This window comes from Manacus candei, unplaced genomic scaffold (assembly GCF_025592945.1).
Source record: "Manacus candei isolate 608988 ecotype Guabito, Panama unplaced genomic scaffold, ASM2559294v1 h1tg000014l, whole genome shotgun sequence".
NCBI lineage: Eukaryota > Metazoa > Chordata > Aves > Passeriformes > Pipridae > Manacus > Manacus candei.
The window spans coordinates 78572228-78589598 of NW_026138062.1; the positions used below are offsets into that span (position 1 = coordinate 78572228).

General features: G+C 38.8%; 1 long non-coding RNA gene across 1 annotated transcript; it reads right to left on the reverse strand.

The window, feature by feature from the left end:
- Positions 1 to 401: 401 nt before the first annotated feature.
- Positions 402 to 17052, reverse strand: LOC127467781 (uncharacterized). Its single transcript, XR_007903294.1, has 5 exons — positions 16570 to 17052; positions 14999 to 15089; positions 13726 to 13831; positions 3806 to 4033; positions 402 to 1145 (listed from the first exon to the last, which is right to left on the reverse strand). It is a non-coding gene; the product is annotated as an uncharacterized LOC127467781 (long non-coding RNA).
- Positions 17053 to 17371: the final 319 nt, after the last annotated feature.

The window sequence follows — 17371 nt, forward strand, 5'->3', positions numbered from 1 at the left end:
CCAAGAAGGTGCAAATAATTTTTTAGACTTTTAAATTTTTCTCATCGGTAATATTTCAATACTGTGAGACAAATCTGATTCCCTGTATTCCTATTCCTCCTGGATTCCTCTGCCCCATTAGCAAGGCTGATTGGAACATCATTACAATTCAATTCCTGTGACTTGAATTTTTCTCACGCTGTTCTATTTTGGCACACTGAACCGCTTTTATTCCCCTTGTATCTTTTTAATATATCAAATTACTGTAATAAACAATAGTCTTAGCAGAGAGTTCATCAACAAATGACAAGTAAAAATGCTACCCAAAGTGTGTGACTGCAGCACCAGCTGCAGTGAAAGTGATATATATTTCTATAGTGTGCTCAAAACATGAGACATTACTGGGCAGAAAGTTACCTGCTTGGCATCCCCCATTAGTAAGCAGTGCTGAAGTGATTCTTTTACTCTACTGCCTCGTGTACCAAAAATATTCCTGCGCTGTTAAAAATGTTAGGAAGTGTGAAATTAAATTCTCCACTCCCTTTTCACAGTCTTCTAGGAATGAGACCGGTTGAAGCGAGGTCTGCACTCCAGCCAACACATTGAGGCCACAGGGCTCGGTTCTTCATGGTCCCTACACACCCATCTGACCTTCTGGGGCATGCTGACACAGATCCATAAATCTTGTTTGGGCACTTACTTCCTAATGGTTATCACAAAGTGGGATAACTCAACTGGTTTGTTTAGCTCGAAGGTTGTTCAGGAACAGCCTCAATCTTCAGGTGCTGCCCAACACCTCCTGGTACTGAACTCGTCATTGTTGAGGCCTTCTGTCACCATCTGAACACAAATAAAATACCAACAGCTGGCAGAACAAGCTCCAGTCGTGGGGCTCAGTTGCCACAGCTGGAGAAATTCTGGCCTCCCTTGTTTAGCAGCACTTCAGCTCTCCACACTGTAACTGTTCAGTCTTCTCCTCCTTGAGACCACCTCTCTTTCCTTTGCATCTCTTCTTGGTCTTCTTAGTTGGGTGTTCTCAACCCATTTGATCTTTTACCCAGGAGAGGTTTAGGAGCACGTATCAGAGGATGTTCCAGCAGTCGAGGGCTTCTCAGGTATTTTGGTCAGAGATGACTTATCAAAATTCAAAAAAAAGCCCAGATATTCTGCAAATAGAAGCAGTAGTGCCTGAGGAAGTGCTATACAATAATGATTTAAGACATGTATACATACTCATGCAACACACATGTTCCTCTGTCACAAGAGGTAACTTTCTACAAAGGCACAGAACTGGGCCAAGTTGATCATGACAACTCAGGAGTCAGAGAGGGAATCAGGAAGCTCTAAACAATGACTTACCATCTCTCAAGATGCACCTTGCCTTAAAAATTATTGTAGCACAACAAATACCCATCTTTGTGTGCCTAGATAGAGAATCTCTTTTTCCTCAGTTACTGATATTGATCAGACAGACTATAAAAGCAAACTTTCAGATATTCTTCGTATGCATGTGTCATTTTAAATGCATTCTCTGCCATGAGTTGCTTCAGAACCACAGGACTGTATATGGTCAGCATAGCCAGGATAAGAACTAACTATGAAGCACATTCTATTCATCAAATTTTATGTCAGGAAAGATGATAAATCCAGAGCACCACTGATGGATTTCTCAAATGAAATATGAAGTTGGGGTTGACCTGGAAAATGTGAGTTGTCAGCAACTTGTAAGTTTAATTCCCATCTATGTCTTATGAGCAACTGTACTCCAGATGGGATGCTCTGTCATCAGGTTCTGCTGGGACTATTTCAAATGCACTGTGTATGCACTGAATCATAATCAAGTTTCAGACATGTTTAAGAGCACATTTGAAATAAAAGTGAAAGCAAGATAAATTTTTGATTTAAAGGAATAAGCAGTATGACAAGCAAAAATGTCTCAGTTCATATCTCAGAACAGAAGGAATTTCATCAAATATTAACCCGAAAATTTATATCAATTGAAAAGTCAAGTTATTTTACCATAAGATGATAAAGGCAAAATGATTCAAGTATCATCCTGACTTAAGTGTGCCATTATGATTCTTTATATCTGGAAATACAAATAATTTTCACTTTAGGAGTCTAAAAATTTGAGAGCAATATCACCCAACATCCCCATCCCAATTTATGCAATTTTGCTTAGAAATTTCATAATGAACTTCTACTTTACATCAACCTCAAACAGCTAAAATTCCAAAAATCTGGTTTACTATGTATTTTAGCCTGTGAAAATCTAGAGGGCTAGCATACAAGTGTCAAAACAATCAAACTAGATCCAAGATACCTCTTGCAGGTTAAAGACCACAGATGACACCACTGGCCCTTTTCTCTGCTGCCCTGTTCTGTAGTCAGAGGGAGCAGAACACCAACCTGCCAGTTTGGGCACATTCAGATTCTGGCCAATAAAGCACTCAGGGAATCTACTTCTAACCCAGGGTCTATTTATCAATACAAATAGCCTACATTTTAAACCTGAAACTATCTATTTTAAAACTTATTAGAGAAGCTTAGAACGGATCTGACCTACTAGAGTATACCCTGAGCAGCCACTCACTGTAATGGAGAATGAATTTAAGGCACCAGAATCATAGATCTTATTAATTGGTGTGGATCTACCTGTATGAGAAAAGGAAATTTCCAAAACATCCCTGAAAATACAGCTTGGAAATCAAACTTATAAATCTGTCCTACAAGAATAGTGGCTCGTACCACCAGAACAGGGAGCAATGAATTATTTCAACCTAAATCCTAAGTGTCATTGACTAAATATGGACTCCAAAAGGGACTGTAAAAAGTGGTAATTTAACTTGAAGTGGCTTAAGAGATGCTGAGTTTCAGATACCAAAATAAAATTGCCTGAAAGTTTTCTTGCTGATGCTGTACATATTCCAGATTATGACAAAAAAAGCCTCACCCTTATCTACCACATTTATCAAATTGAACATCGATCTACACTCAGAAATTTGACAGCTTGCCTTCCTCTTCAGTAAGTCTAGGAAAACATTTGCATCCTTGTGTCCCTCTAGCACAGGCAAAGAATTCCATCGTCCCCCCCAAACCGCCACCCCACTTGCAAAATGTGTCTGTGAATTAATTCAAGGCATGTGGAAAAAAGGCATTTGGTTTTTTTTAAGAGCAGAATGTCTGTACAGAATGCAACAGACTCTGTGACATCAATAGTTTCTGTTTAGCTAAAATGTCAGGCAAAAGGATGCACTTCATCCCACCTCAGTGTCCCTTCAGTTCGAAAGGCAGTACCCATATTGTGTAGCCTCTTCTGAGGAGCAGCTCTCTTATTTCTTCATCAACTCATATCTTTCAATACAAGTATATTTAAAAGCCTCAAGGCTTGCAGTCCTAGTGGAGGCTAATTGACTATTTTCCAAAGCGGAGCAGAAAACCATTCAAATACTTTTGAAAATACCAGGAAATGCTTCAAGAAGAAAAATGCGTGTGAAAAATTGTTTTCAACCTGTCTACTCTTAGCATTCCTCTTGTAACTTTTCTCTTAAATCTCATAGCAACAATAGACTGACTCCAAAGAACTAAAAAGAGAAAAAAAAAGAAATCTGCTGTGACTTGAATGTCATAGTTGATTGAGGCACCCGCTTTTCATAGATGGCAAGGAGTTGATGTTAATAATTTTATGACATCATTAATACCTTCCATTAAATTTGACATAAATGACTAAATCAATGCTTTTTAGAACCAGGGTTATGACTTGATCTAATACCACTTGAGGGCACATGCCTAATTTCATGGCAGTGAGTCATCCCCTCTTACTCACTGAGGCTTTGTCCACCAGGAGCAGGGCAGCAGTACATCAGAGACATCCAAGTTCATTCCAAGAGCAGCACACACCTCTGCAGAGCTCCTGGATTGCAGAATCTTGGCTTCTGTGTTAGGAAAGTATCACACTTTGCTGATCTCATATACAGTTTCCAGGTTTAAAACCAGAGCACTGAACACCTCTGCAGGGATCTGATGTGATTTTCTGGGCTGGACACTAAAATACCTAAATAAAAAAAAACAACAAACCTCATGTAAATGTCTTGTTGCAGTGGGAAAATATAACATACTAGAATATGGCTTGAGGAATGCTAGGAATTAGGACAGTATTAAATGCATCATATCAAGAGGGATTGCTAAATTTAGCAGTATGTCAGATAGTCATGGTTAATTCAAGGTTTAGTTTTTGCTAACACAGCATAATCTCTTTGAAGAGATTGGTTTTGGGTGGGGGGTTTTTTTGTTTGTTTGGTTTTGGGTTTTGTTTTGTTGGGTTTTTTTTCCAAAAAAAAGGAGCTTACATGTAACAAGTAATGGCTAAAACAAAACATATTTCAGAAAAAACAAATGAGGATTTGTACTACTATAGGTCATTAGATCAAACAACATTGTAGTCTTCACTCCAGTGTTTACCTGGACCTAATGCTCAAATGCCAGCCTTCACTAACATTTGTATTGTGTTATTTACTGCATTATGTAATGTCCATAAAAGCTTTCTTTCCCTTTCCTGCCGGGAGTTTGCTGTGTGTGTGTAGTCACATCTAACACTGCCTCCATTACTTGACCCCTATGTGTGCACCAGAGAGATGTGATTTTTACTACAGGGCCACGATGGGGCAGGTCACACACACTCTGTAAATTCCTCCAGCTCTCCCATGGCCACAGGAAGAGAAGTCTCTGCAAAGGCAGGCAATTGTAAAGCTACATAAAGCTCTGTGTGGAGTCCTACACTCCTTACCATCCACAAAAGGAACAGAAGCTAACAAAAAGAATGATTATAAGTGAGAAAGAGTAGACCCAGCTGAGAAACAAAAAATCCCATGGAGTTTTATCCCCCTTTAGTCATTCTGCATGTAAGAATCACAGTAGAATCAGTACCTATAATGTCAGATTCAGGGGTATTTCATATTCAGCCTTTCAGTGTGCAGGGATTTACATGCAGATCTATAGGAGTGAAAATCAGGACAAGAACGACTATTCAGACCTTGTGTGGAAGCCAGCCAAATGTAATTATAAATGGAATTAAGAAGAGGCATCTACTTCTACCCATCTATTCTAGGAGTTTTTTGGTGGAAAAAATGGTCCAGAATATAACAAGCATGCTGAGAATCTGTGTTAGGTATTTCTACACATCTTCTACTCTGTACTTGATTTTTTTAAAAGCTTTTCTTTCAATACTACCTATCTGAAAGAACAAATTTTTTTCTATCTTTCTTTTTAAAAACAACAGTGTATAGTTAGTTCTCAAAGGGTTAGAAAAGTCAAACCAGAAATTATAGGGAAATGAAGTATTTACTACAATGTAGCAATTAGAAGGCTGAGGTTTCTCCTTCTCGCTGCTCTGCACACATTTGGTCATCCCAAATGATCAGGCTATATTTTCAAAAGCCACACAAAGTGAATTTCCAGCAGGGCTGTAAAAAGACTGGGAAAAATCACTTTGCAAGTCAGTTCACTTTATTTTTGAAAGCTCACCAAGGTCACAGGCCCAAGGAAAGCTTAATTAAAGTCGATGGAAGATGCAGAAGCAAGGCAGAAAGAATAAGATGGCAAGAAAAATCATTTTTTAAAACATATTAGATTATGTGAAGCCAGAGAGGCTTGACACCATCGATTTCAGAAATGGGTTAAAGATAAGGAACCAAGTATTGTAGGAATTACAATGAGGCAAAGCAGGCTGGGAACATCTGCTGCACACATCCACTTTCTCATTCCGAGGGATACAATGAAGGCTAACACTTAAGAGTGTGTAAACCCAAAAGACTTTCATTTGGAGCCACATAATTAACCCACAGGGCTACAAGGAGAAAAAAAAAAACCAGGCCAGTCGTGTTGCTGAGCAAATATTTTAGTTTAGTCTCTTGTTGATTGCTAGGAAAACCCACAATATTTTCCCCCCCCACATCTATATTTTACACAGCCCATTTTACCCACACCACCATTAGTCCTGGGAAGGGTGTAATCTGAAACATTTCCTGTTCAAGACAACAAACAGCTTTCCAGCAAGCTGAGAAGCTGCCTCAGTAAAGAACAGAAAATGAAACAACCCACAAGCTCAGCTAGCACTTATTATGCATAAAAATATTGGCAACACACAATTCTTTCATGCAGCTTCTCCTCCTCCTCGTTGTTTAACAACCAAAAACCTCTCCACAGGTAATATGGAGTTATGTATAAAGCACTTTTATACAACTGCATCTTGTACTGAGTTGAAAGACATAAGGTCAGTGCTTGAAGGTGTAATCCCTGTCAACAGAGTAATTTTCACTATCTGGGTGAAGAGTTTGCATCTTAACCTCTAAGACACTTGACTCCTCTCAGCACTCACTGTCCCCCAGTGTGCTCTGCTGCAGGGAGCAACACCACGGAGGTGAAAAGCCACATACAAAATAAGGAGTGGAAGCTCCTTCCGTGCTGTGTGCCAGCCACAGGCAACGAGGCCAATTACAGACTTCAGAAACCAGCACAAGGAAAAGCTTTCTGAGGGTCTGTGCAGAAACACAGAGGTGTATGGGAGCCCAAGTGCCACTGAACCCAATGGTCAGGGGCATTGTAGAATCAAGATGGGGAAGGGTCCTCATTCAAAGAACTTCCCAAAAATCTCCTAGGAAGCTTTTAGCTGAAAAATTAATATGATTATTCCCTTGCTTTTTAAATACAAAACTAGTGATCTTTTTGCAAAGCATTTGAAAATACATTGACCTGTTTTATAATGCAGAGCTAGAGTCCCTTTGTGAAGGAGAAGAGCTGACTGATTTTAGTATGATAAATGCTTTTTAGCATGAGGCAGTGGTGGCTACAGCAATATCAGATTTGTAATAAATTTTACTAGCCCCTGTGTTGTTTTCATACGTGCTTATTGATTATTAATTTCAAACAGTAATATTTAGTCTGAATAAAACATAAGTAGTCAAGAATCACACAAATATTTAATTATTAAAAAAGAAAAACAACAAAGGATAAGTTAAAGGGCTTTATGTATACCAACAACTGCCATACCTTGACGTACCATGTTGCTTCCCTTCCTGAGAATGTGACGATTGCTCAGTGGTCAGATGAAATTAATGAAGAAACCACATCCACCTAAAAATTCTAGAGGATTCTGGAGTTGTCTGATTGCTCTTAGAATTACCTATCTGTTTGCTAGCCAAGGAAAGAATTTGACCAGATACCAATGTTGTAATGTGTTCAATATTACTACATTTATGAAACCCATTTTCTCTGCTAATTTGACCACACTCTCTTCTCTTGTGCACCATCAGTCAAGGTACTGTCATTACTACTGAAGGAAACCATTGCCTATTAAGTAACACATGAACTATACATCTGGCTCTGCCATTTGTCCTATATATAATCTATGTAGAACAAATAAATAAATTTATTGTTCACAAAGATACTTTCACTTTTCTGAATGCTGCTGCAGTCTGTAATTATTTGGAGATCTCATGTCAGCAACATTTGCCCAATGACAATCTTGAAAATTCCATTTAGGGAATTAATATTGCTGTTTGTAGTAGGTAACCTTGGGATATGTTTCTGCTCTTCCCTTTTCTTGATGGTACACTTCATTATATTTAAACACATTCATGGAGGAGACAGACTGAAGCAAAGGCAGTTATGGGAAGACAGGTTAACAGATTAAAAAGTTTGAGTGTTTGGGAGTTTTCTTTTTAGCATATTGCAAAACTTGTGTGTTTCTGAGCACCTCTAAATATCTCTGGACAGATATTTTGGATCATTTTAAGAAAGTTAGCTACAAAACCTAATGGCCAGACTTTCCCTCATGGCAAGGATGTATGGCTGTGTGCCATGGAATCCAGCCTGCCTCAAAGGTTTCTGGTTCAGCTGCCCTCCTTGCAGACCCCTCTGTCAGCATAGTTCTTTGCTTGCTTGTGAAGAGCATGCATGAATATTTTGGTCTTCATAATCCTACTGTTGGCACTACAAGAATAATATCTTCTTGCTGAACCTTTGGAAGAGTGTGTTTCAGCAAAGATTTGCTTGTTTCAAAGAAGTCTCAGTACATCTTCCTAATTCATTGGCAGATATCAGCTGCACAGAAGTGAGACAACTGCAAGGGCAGCAGGATGTGCAGGAAGAAGGAGGAAATTTCTTTGAACAGGTTTCCCTAGGTCTTGTTTAGAACTTCAAGGACAAGATTCAAATTGTTTTCAAAAGCATGTCCTTCTCAGGGTGGCTCTAATTAGGAAGAAGTGTATAACTGATTGGGAAGAAGTTTGTAGTGGACAGACAGAAAGAGAGAGAAAAAACCAATTCAGATAAATCAACAATCACCCCAGGGTGAGGTATAAAGAATGTTTACAATGTGGCTGTTATTATTCTATCGTGATTCTAAAAAGCAAAATATGACAGTTTCATTATTGAAGGTACTGAATTGTTCTATTGAGTGTTGAATTTGTATTTGAAGCTAGATAACAGCAGCACCTGGGACAGCAAGGAACTGGGTCATTTAGAGTCATAGAATCATTTAGGTTGAAAAAGACCTCTAAGACCATTGAGTCAAACCATTAACCCATCACTACAAAGTTCACCTCTAAATCATGATACTAAACTAAGTGTCATGCCTATACATCTTTTAAATACCTCCAGGGATGGTGATTCCATCACTTTCCTGACCACCCTTTCGGTGAAGGCATGTTTTCTGATATCATGAGCCATTCCTACTCTGAGTGCTTCCTAGGGAAGAGAGAGGGGAAAAGGGAAGAGAGGAAAAAAGAGCCTTCTGACAAATTTAAAACCAGAAATCTATTACTTTCACTTTGACCTGAAATGGATTTGGTATACTACCAAACTGATTTCAGCCTACAACCTAAAAGTCTATTTCTCAAACTTTCGTACAAATAAAATTTCACTCACATGAATACAAATAATTCTGAAGAGATGAACATAAAAATCAATAGGACATGGCCAGGTGTTTCCCTTTCAACACAACTCCAAATATTTTTGATTTATTTTTTCCTATTATTTGCCCAGTTTTAAGCTGAACCTAAAGCCTAACTATTCACAGCCTTTAGGGGAAAACCCAAGAGTTCTCTTCAGGTAGGCTACAGCAGTGCTCTGTCTACTTGGAAAAAAAAAATAGAAATTATACCATTTAGTTTGTTGAGCTTTAAATCCTTACTCTACTCTAAACACTGCACCTTCACTAAAACACATAACCTTTTAAAAGTCACTTTAATTTTTCTTCTAAATATTCAGCTGGCCGAGCAGATAGAAAACTTTGGCTTTTTGTATTTTTCATGGGACAGTATTTAAAATGTCCTATGTCAGGCTTTGGCAGTCCTCACAGTATTTCATAATGTGGAAATTTGCCACTGGGCACTGCCCTTACCACTGTAACTCTTAATGGTGGTGATTAAATGAGAGGGAAAAGCCACTTCTACTTTGTCTTTAGTTTTCAAAGGATAATGTCTACAGTGCAATGTTAGTGTAAACCAGAGATGCAAAGAATGGTTTGACCCTGAAAGTGCTGGAAATGGATGCTTTTTGGAAAAATACCCAGTGAACTGCAACTTTCACAAAGTGAAGAGACTGTCCTATTAAATCTAAAAAGTTGGTTTGGCTAGTATACAATAGATAGTAAAGTCAAAGAACAAAAGTCAGATTGACTTGCTGAGGCATTTCTCTGCTGGAATGATAATCCACCTTTCACCATGTTCTGCTAAACTACCACAGTCCTAATCAAACCTTTATACACATACAGGTATGTGAGCAACACAAGGCAAATGTCAAGTGTCAACCCAGAGATCCTAAGGCACATGACAGAATTATTAACACCTATTTTTCCCCTTTTAAGAAAAAAAGGGGCATATATTGTTTAAACACTTGACAGGAATATCCTTTTCTTTCCAGGACTGATATTTTTGCTGCGTGACCCGTTCCTCTCTCTTATATGAAGCTTCCTGCTCTGTTATCCATGGTGATTCATGGGGAAGAAGGCAGGACATGGTCTGAATTCTACCAAAACTCAAGATATACTTCCATAAAGAGAGGAAATGAGTTGTCATGAAACAAGTTACCGGTTTCTGAGCAACTGCTCAGGGCTCAGTCTCTTAGCAGAAACCCCACCAATAATGCTGTTTCTCTGCATTCTGATGACTAAGTCTAAAGGGGCTTTGTTTGCCCCAAATAAGAAGCTGGACTCCAGAACATCCTAACTCTCTTCTGAGGAAAGAAGCCAAATGCTTTCTCTCCCTACTCCTTGTGTTTCTACCTGACAACTTGCAAACGGGACAAGAGCCACGTAACAGCTGAGCTGGTGACAGAAAGCTCAGGTTGCACCGGGGAGTGTGTTCAAAGCTCATATTAAACAAAAATTACTGGCCTTGATCTTCTTCTCTCCACTGAACACACGTGATTCCTTCTCCTTGGCTAGCATCTCACAGAACTAATGGTTGCAGAACCAGGTATTGCCCTTACTTGTAGTCAGCACAGAATGCTGTCGTGTGATTTCACAGATATGCTTGAGGTGCCACTTAGCCATCTCCTTCATCATTTCCCTTCAGCCTCAGGTTGAAAATGAGAATGAAACTGAAACAGGAAATTAGCCCTTTGGTCACAAGTATGAACATGTGAATGGGACCTGTGTCACCACTGCAAATGGCTTATTCCTGCTCTTCCTTGGAAACAGGCAGGAAAAGCAGTGTCAGACTCCAAAACCCTGTTCTCAGTTTTAATGAGCATGAGAGAATAACACTGAAAGGACTCACATGTTTCAAGCTGCAATACATCAGGCTGTCAAAAACACTGGGATGCTACACATTGTAATCTTTTCTCACTCACTGTTGCACAGTCAGTACAATTATCTTGTTGCTGCAAATTGGGGGGAAAAAGTATCAAGAGTAAATTAGTGTTTAAAAGCTATGAAATCTGTATTGCGGGTTGTCCCACTTCTTATTAAAAATAAACAGAGGAATATTATGAAAGCATTAAATCAGGATGTGATTTTTTTTTTTTAACAAGCTTATTTCTCCTTTGCACAGCATTGCAAATACTTTTGGTGCCCAGTCATGACACAATCTTTAATACTATTGGTGACAATGAAAAAAAAATTAAAACTGGATGAGACCTGTAATTTTAGAAGCAATACATAACAGTGAACAAATCTGATGGAAAATGCCATGAGTAGTAATTGTTGGCTTGCAAAAATATGAAGGTCAGGAACAACACCAGGTAAAGTTTAAAAGATAAGAATACATCGTGGGAGAAAACAAGACATTGTTTTTCATGCAGATGCTTTTCTCAGTCAGCATAAGATTTTCATTGCATCTTTAAAATGCTAAGTGTATTCTTCACTAAAAAATAATTAACGGTAAACAATTTGAAAAACTTTATCTCTTTTCAGGTTCCTGGTGTTTATTGCACTTCAAAACTGCCAGGATGAATTATCCACCTCTGTTTGCTCACAGGAGTTCAAGAACCACATGCAGTACTTGGATACTCCATCACCAAGATTCCCATGTCACATCAGAGGTACAGACCTAAAAGGGCCATGGACAAACAGAAATAAATGAGGTAATACCCTATCTGGTCTTGTCATTATTATTGACAGAAGAAAAGTAAGAAGAAAATATTAGAAAAATCAGGCTGAGATTACATAATTTGAAACTTTTCCTGAAATTCGTCAATTGTGAAAAAATAAATAGGCTGCCTTTTGTCAGCAATGGAATATTATTTCGGAAGCTGTGAGGTGTGCATGTCTGCTTCACAACTGAGCTCTTAGGGGGTGCTGGAATATATAAATATTCCAAAACATGTATTCCCAAGGAATGATCCCTAGATTCAGTTGTCCGACGTTTCTATCTCAGAAAAGTTTTGGAATTTGTTTTCATTTTGGTCCTGAAGGACTTTGCAGTGAGCAATGAATGCTGATCTCCTAAGGATCCTCCACGGCTGCAGCCTGGTGCAGCTCTGCAATAGATGATTCAGTTAACGCCTCTAAACATATTAGTCTTCACTGTTGCCTTGTTTTGGACTCTGGGTGTACTTCTAGTCAGTCCAGTGGACTTCCAGTGAACACACATTAACTAATTCTATTGTAAAAACTAACCTCCTGATGGTGCTTTTGCAGCTGCAGTGATTAAAGGACGCAAGACAGATGAATTTTTCAGGATTAATATTATCTCTCTTTGGTCCAATCAAGCAATCTACACACCATTATTTCCACCAGCACCATTTATCCACAGAGAAGCTGGTGTGAAACTGGCATTATCAACTTTGTGTTTCTCCTTGGTGTAAAGTCAGAGGACTCTTGAGTAAATTACACTTTTTTTTTTTTTTTTCTTGGCTGGATGTTGAGCTGTCACAGACTACTGTGGTTGAGGCACATAACAGGAGGCACAGGACCTCTTGATGCCATGTTGTTGTTTCCCAACTCTACAGGCAAGTTTATGTGGATAAGTTATGCACGGAGAGGCATTTCTCTACTATGGTAATGGGAGCCATTAAAAGACCTAAAACCATTTGCTTCTGTAATTAAATCATCCATCTCAGGACAACCAAGAAAAAAAACCTGCAAATGGAGACTTTTCAAATTAAGAAAAAATATGTGGGAAATAAATGTTTAAAAACCACACAGGTTAAATGGGTTTTCCTCTAATAGACTGAATATCTTGTTGTTATAAAAACACCCAAACCAAAAAGAAACAACCACCACAATAACCCATGAAAGCTGAAGTTATTCACTAAGTACTCACTTGGTCTATTCTGTCTGACTTAGAATATGAAGTTTGGGGATCTAAAAACAGATTCGAATGGGTTTTTTAAATTATTACTGATCAGTTTTCTTCTATCTTATGAAAGCCCACCAACAGATGAATGACAAGTAGCCATTTCCTATTTAGAGCTGTTGGTACGTAATTCACATGTATAGAAAATTTAACAGTTGTTTGTTGTTGTTGTTCTTGCCCTTTTAAAGAAGTCTAAAGGGGTTTTTGTTACTTCGCCCTGGTACCCTCCTTCACTTGAAAACATCTTTTCCATTTAGATAAGGTTTCTTTTTTTTTTTTTTTTTAATATGCCATCACACCAGTGTGCAGATTAAGGGAGACATTTGATTATATTGGTGAACCCTGCACAAGGGGCTGCCTTCAATATCAGCGTTTAATCGATTTTATAGACACAAACAATGAAGCCCTTGAAAACCAAATTCATACTTGAAGTGGCTAAGCCTTTTCTGTACATCCCTCTAACTCCAGCATTCAATTCTAGCTAAGAAAGATCACATTCTTCCTGAAGTATTTTTCTCCACACATTTTTTGGTGATTAGCAATAGAAAGGAGTAAAATGCCTGATGTACCACATTAAGAAGGATGCTAAGCGGTTTACAAATCTCAGTAATTAATGACTATTTTTATCACAGAGAATATAGACGACTTTCTTATATCTATCTGAAACTCAATATAAGCCTCTATAAGCCTTCAGGCTGTATAATTGGTGCAATAGAGCTGAAAATGAGATGGAGGATATAATACAGCTCAAGTAATCCTGCCTTTAGCTGAAATGGAACAGTGGAGGCTCTGAGCATCCAGAAATGTTGTTTCCACTAAGATTTAAAGCCAGCCAGCTGTCGGCTGCTGCAGTGAAAATTGTAGTGTTATTTACTTTCTTTAGTATACTTCGAATATTTAAAGTGACACAACCATATTTATGGGCATTTTTTTATCTCTAGCAACTTACACAACGTTTATGTTCACATTTTTTCTTGTTCGGGGACAAATGAGTGTGTATTCTTCATAGAAGTTTCAATTCAAGCACTCTGGATATTACCTCAAGTTACAGCACCCTGGAAAAGAAAAATTTGATTTTACCTCCACTATGCAGTAGCTGTGAGGAATAAAATATTTTTAAAATTATAATGGGTTTATAAAAGGTTTAGAGAACGGGAGGGAACATAGAAAAGGTTTATGCAGTGATGACATTTAAAGATTGAAAAAGAGTGCTTGTTATACAGAGACCTGTCTAAATCTGTCAGGTTGGGATTTACTGTTTAGCACATTTACCTCAGATGTGAAATAGAAAAAAGTTTAAAAAAGTAAAATTCAAAAATCCCACATCAATCTCACCTTCTCTTTCATTTACAGTTTGCCTCGCAGAGAAGATTTGAATGGACTGATGACAATAATGGCAAAATCATTAGTATAAGTTCCTGTAATTTGTTATGTAACTTATTAGTAAATTATCTCCTTTTTGTGTGAGAGCATTGGAAAAACTCCCCAAATGCAGTGTCCTGGCTGAAATACACCTAACAGTTTAGTTATTTTTTTTTTATTTTTTTCCCCATGGAAATCCTTGTTATTTTAAAGTTATAACAGATGAAATGCAGTCTATAACCTTAGGTTTTGGTTAAGGATTATATCTTTTTTTAATTGTGTGCAAGGAGCCTAGCAGAACAGAGCCCTGAGGCACTGCTGTATAACAATCATTAAATAACATTAAGCCTGTGGCAGGGGAGGAGGAATCAGTACAATCATTGTACATCATTCCTCCCAGATCCACTCTCAGCCTAGAGTGTAGTCCTTGGTCTGCTGGAAATGCCATCTTTTGATTACCACAGAAAAATCCCATTAAAGTTTCTGCCATTACCCCAGTCCTACTGCGTTTGTCCTTGTGACAGACACATTACCACGTTCTGCTTCATCATCTGCATCACTAAAATAAGGACACTGATTTTCTGTCTCAGGGATATGTCGTGGATCTTGACACTGCTGGGCTGAAAATGATGTGGAACAGCAGAACATTGTTATTACTGCTTAATAATGTTGAACAATACTTGGGAGCTTCTTCAGACTCCCAAGTCCTGCTCAGAAAGTGCAGCCACCTCTCAGAAGAGAGGACTGGTGGACAATCACTAGGCACTGTGCTCCATCCAGATAGGCCATGGAAATAACCTCTTGTAACACTTCTGTGGGAACTGCTCTTGTGCTACAAACCATCCCCCACCATCACTTACTGAACACTGGAAACACTGGGACTGTGAGCAGAGACTGTTGGAAGGAGAAGCTTGAAGAGTTGGTGGTACATGGTCAGTCATTATCACCTCCCTACAAGAGAACACAGGCACTTCTCAGTGCCTCTAACCCAAGAATGGATAGGTTAATAAGAACTTGTTCATCCCAGAGACCTTGAAATTCTGTGTTCTGTTGATCGTGGCCCAGCCAAAGCATCACTTAGAGTGACAAGAATTTAGTTTCAAAACTGCAAGGATGAGGCTTTTGTGGATGGACAGAAGTTATTTGAAAGTGCTTCCCCACATGGCACAGCTTGGAGCTCAAAAGGAAATCTATGCCCTCAATTTATCTTTCTTTGTACTGCATCTTTTATGTATTATTTTGCCTTAATGGATCACACTGTCAAAGATCTGCTAGGTATTATGCAAAGAGATAATATAGAATGTTATGCTAAAAAGTGCTGTATCACACTTACTTTAAGCCAGTGTCATCAAATATGTTTTGGTATTCACTGTGGCATATAGAAATGCTTCTCCTTTTTTTATGTTAAACATTTTACCAGCATCAGATTTGAACAGCTTTGCCTGACTGATTTCTTGGAAAACTGGGTAAACGAGGAGGAGGGGGGAAATACATTAAGCTGGAGATGTTGTGAACCTCACGTTATTTTCTTTGGTTCCCAAAGCCCATTTGACTGTATGAGCACTTACTCCAGGAATATAAGACCACTCTTTCTGAGAGGGAACTCTACCATTAAGAGACAGGTTTATGGGCCACAGAAAGTTTTGATGATGTTTCTGGAGCTCTACAGGACCAAGGCAACAGTGGGTTGGTTGAAAAGTTTGCAATATTGCCAGAGAAAGACTTCAACTAAATGAAAAAAAAAAGCAGGGAAGCAGGACTGAAAATTCACTCTAATAGAAAAAGTAAGAGCTGTCCTTATGAGGATCCCATTCCCTATTCATGTCTTGAAAGAACTAATCAAAGTTTTGATTTTACTGCTCAAATCTCCTCTATTTTTTCCCATAGGTTTTGATATGTTTCAAATTTGCATTTGCAAATACAATCATTATCTTTCTAGTACCACCTCTTTCTGTGGTCTGCTCATGAACACTATCTTAGAATCACACAATTCATTTTTCTGTTTCCTTCTCAGTGTTCTCCCTTTCATTCCTCACCATATTGACCTATTTTCAGGAATAGTTTCTCATATGGTCAGAGTTTGAATCAAGCAGGATACACATTAGAATTAAGTTTTAAAAATCAACCTACAGGGTAAAGGGACACAAAACCTCTACCTGTCACACTTTCCCTTCCCTGCAACAACAGCTCAAGGTGACAATATTGCTGTCTGGATATACACACACACACACAGAGATTGCCTAAAGTCTAACAGACTCGTGTCACAGGGCAAATGTTCTGTTAACAGCAACTTTTAAAGTTTACTTTATAGAATTTAGTCTTGCAGAGAAATCCAGTTTGTTTCCTAAGCCTCAATAATACTGGATCACACAATGAGTTATCTAGTTCTTAATGTTACAGGAACACTAAAGCTGAAAATTTTGCCACTTACCTAAAGACAATGTGTAGCCTAAACTTTTGAAGCAGACTGCTTGCAGACCTCCATCACCAAAGACATATTTAACACATCAGAGTGGCTGTAGGAGGAGGAGAAAAAAAAAAAGAAAAAGAAAAAATACCTATTTGCAGTTGGGAAATAATTATGGGAGGATAGTTATGATATATTATATCATATATTATTAAAGCCATAGAACTGTTGTCTGCTGAGCCTTCTGGGGGTTTAGGTGCCATATAAACTGTAAAAGGGTGGCAGTCCAGGCACAGTGTGAATAATCTGACCAGGTAGCTGAGGGAAGCCAATCCAAGAGGCTCAAAAAAAGTGGAAGGCTTTTGGGAGAAAAAAAAAAGAATTTGTTTTCCTGTAAGATTATCAGGTCCAGCTTGGTGCATTAAGTCTCCTAGGATCCCATCAACTCCCTCTGTCATACTGAAGGACAAGAAGCTCTCACACTGCACGTAGAAGCCTAAAGAGGAGTGTTTATATCTCCCCTCATTTGACCTTGATACGTCCACAGTATCAAACCTGACCTGTGGGAATGGCAGTCTGAACCTGCCTAACGTGGCCATCCCCCACTGCCACGAGCCCTGTCCTGGGGCAGCGAAGGCAGGTGACTGCCAGCTCTGCTCTCCCTCCCCTGGGAACAAACTGGTGACACAGAACCCAGCGGGGAGCTAATGTGCACTGCCCAGGGAGTAGGCAATTTGTAGTCCAGTGGGGCTGCAGCCCCATAGGCCAAGGGAAGAAAGCTGACAAGTTTGTGCTGTTTCCCGTAGCAGTTTTGTCAGCCTAGCAC